The sequence below is a fragment of the Rhagoletis zephyria genome, unplaced genomic scaffold, assembly GCF_001687245.7.
Source record: "Rhagoletis zephyria isolate East Lansing unplaced genomic scaffold, Rhagoletis_zephyria_1.1 Rzeph_scaffold_12109, whole genome shotgun sequence".
NCBI lineage: Eukaryota > Metazoa > Arthropoda > Insecta > Diptera > Tephritidae > Rhagoletis > Rhagoletis zephyria.
Genome location: NW_016169183.1, coordinates 1 through 3,279, shown reverse-complemented (window position 1 = coordinate 3,279; position 3,279 = coordinate 1).

Genomic DNA, 3,279 nt, shown 5'->3' with positions numbered 1-3,279 from the left:
CCATTCAATTGCTTTGCTCACTGCTGGCTAGTTGTGAGGAATGTGCATACGTACGTATGTATGTATGTACATATCAATGCTTCATTTCAAACAAGTAAGTGTTGAATTGTTTTTGAACTACAGTATCATCACTTCGGCAACACGTCGAACGCGCCTTCAGCAACAAACCAAAGGCGGCGGTTTGACTTCTGCAACAAATCAAGTTAGCTAACTGCGGCATCTTCCCTTCGCCAGTCTTTAACATAAGCTCTCATGCTTTCGGCAACCGTTCAAATGCAGTATCGTTCACTTGTGGTGCCTGTATTTGCAAGACAGCGCGCTTTGCGCTGCTGTTCGTTCATCCCCCGTTTTTAACGTGAGTAAGCTTAAAGTCACAAAAACAGCACCCTTTGCTAATGNTATATGCATATGAAGCATATTTAACTGATGAAAACATAAGCATTGGATGTTTACATCAGTCTCATAGTAGTCTTATTTTAATTTTGAGTCATTTTGCAGTTTTTATACGGCTAAATAGCATATAAATTACGTAATTCACGTAGATATATCAATATTACGTTCAACATTTCGTTTAAAATGCCAGATTTCCTGCAAATACATTAGAATTTACGAAAAGAATTTCACTACTAATTGCCTACTTTGCGTACTTTTCTACTACCATTTTCGAAACAAGGGATTGCATTCTTGCCCTTTCTCTGTCCTTCGTAAATGAAACCTTTTGTAAGGGAGTGTCAAACCGCAAATGTCAATAATTATCTAACCTTGTATTATTGAATCATGATGTTTGATATGTACCTCAGATATATATGTATAAAAAATTTTCTGTTAGTAAATGGTTCTATGCATTTTTTGAATGTGTAGATGTTTTTTCAGTGTTTCATTGGAGAATTAAAAATTAACGATATATATCGATATATCGAGTTTCGTCTCTTAAATATCGAAAATATCGAGTGCGGCGAATATCGATACTTTTGCAGCTCTAGCCACAATTACTAGGAATAATGCAAAGTACACACCCCGCAATCTATGGTTTTACGGCGCGTTTACATTGGACAATGCTGTCAAGACAATAAAGAAACACATATTAGTTGTCAAAAACGCTGCTAATTGCTTCCGAGTCGTATGCGCCCCATGAACCAACGACTACAGATCACCTAATCAGCCATCGTTGTATTTGTAATCGATTTTCTGAAAAAAGTTTTCGTAGCGCTTTTGACGTTTTTCGGTTTTGTTTACACCGTCTTCTACCTCTTCATAGTGATTTTTTAGCGATTGAATGTGTTTTCTGCTGCGATTTTAATTATAAATTTTGGTTCATTATATATTTATCATATTACATGAAANTTTTGAATGTGTAGATGTTTTTTCAGTGTTTCATTGTAGAATTAAAAATTAACGATATATATCGATATATCGAGTTTCGTCTCTTAAATATCGAAAATATCGAGTGCGGCGAATATCGATACTTTTGCAGCTCTAGCCACAATTACTAGGAATAATGCAAAGTACACACCCCGCAATCTATGGTTTTACGGCGCGTTTACATTGGACAATGCTGTCAAGACAATAAAGAAACACATATTAGTTGTCAAAAACGCTGCTAATTGCTTCCGAGTCGTATGCGCCCTGACAATAGTTAAGACAATTCATTTTGAGCAAAATATCGAACGTGAACGTTGAATAATCTTCTTCTTCTTTATTGGCGCTGTAACCGCCTAAAACTATGTTCACATATCAATATTACCTCAATCAAAGCTCGTTTTTTAATCGCCCCGTTCACACAGGCAAATCTCAGATTATTAGCCGTCAAATTTGTTGTGCTTGTTATTCTCACATCTCAAGGAAAAGTTTTTTTTTTCTCTGTGCCACCGTGATCACGTTTTTCTGCTATATTGAGCAATATAGATATATTTTAACTTAACATTTTATTAAAAAAAATACCTTGAGAACCCTCTTTTCCTTGCCAGCGTCCATTTTTGTTTACTTTTACATTTGCTATTTCTCCTCTTCTTCGCAAAAACAATCGATAAAACTAGGATGGACACCGAAAAGTTATCGGTTAAATCTGAGATTATTTTATAATTACAGATTAACAAGGGAGGAATTTTATATGGCTAATCTCTTTTTCTAATTACAGATTAGGAAGTTAAGCTCGAAAATGAAGATAATCTACTTATATGTGAACCTAGTATAAGGCTTTCTGCTCATTGGTCGTCCAATCATAGTTGAGTCATAGTTATCGTCATGAAGCAACGATTACATGACGATTACACTTCTGCACACTTGGTCGTGATATTTCAATTCATTTGGCGTCTAAAAATTCACTTGGAGCAGGTATTTTCTGTTTTTTTTGGTTGATATTTTCGCGAAATATTTACAAAAACCTGCAATTTTTTAAATATAGACTGTGCTGCAACATTTCTAGACGTAATTTTCCAGTAATATCTCTTCTTTTCTTTTCCTGGAATGTGTTTTGTGTATGCACACAGAGACTTAATACAATTTCTGTCATATTTTATAGTTAAAACGCTCATATTTATTAAATTTTAATGCAATTATCCACTTTTTAATAATTTCCACAGATTTTATGCAAAAAAATACTAATTTTTATACAATTTTAATGCAAATATTAACTTTTTCACTAATTTTCCCCCATAAAATGTAAACAAACAATGCGTGCACAACGATTAGCAAACGACAGTGCCGTACTTATCCATTTCTGCATCTTCTACGATTTGCCGATAACTAGCCGATAACGACAAGTGTGCAGATCTCCTTTGAAATGCATGTGCTCGGCTCAAAATTTCAGGGCGAGACGAGAACGCAACTATGATTGGACGACAAGTGTGCAGATAGCCTAAGCGATTTTGGCCGAGTCCAAAAAAACACGCCAGTAATTTCTCTTCTGTGCTAACTCACGCCAATTGGAAATGCCAAGTGAAGCCAAGTCCTTCTCCACCTGGTCTTTCCAACGCAGAGGAGGCCTTCCTCTTCCTTTGTTACCGGCATCGCAGCCCGCGATGCAGGAGCGTTTCTGTCCATTCGAACGACATGGCCAAGCCAGCGGAGCCGCTGAATTTTAATGCGACGCACTATGTCTATATCATACAGCTCATCGTTAAATCGTCTGCGATATTCGCCATCACCAACGCGTAAAGGTCTGTAAATCTTTCGCAGAATCTTTCTCTCGAAAACTCCAAGAGCCGCCTCATCAGATGCTTTCATGGTCCATGCCTCCACGCCATACACCAGCACAGGCATGATGAGTGACTTATAGAG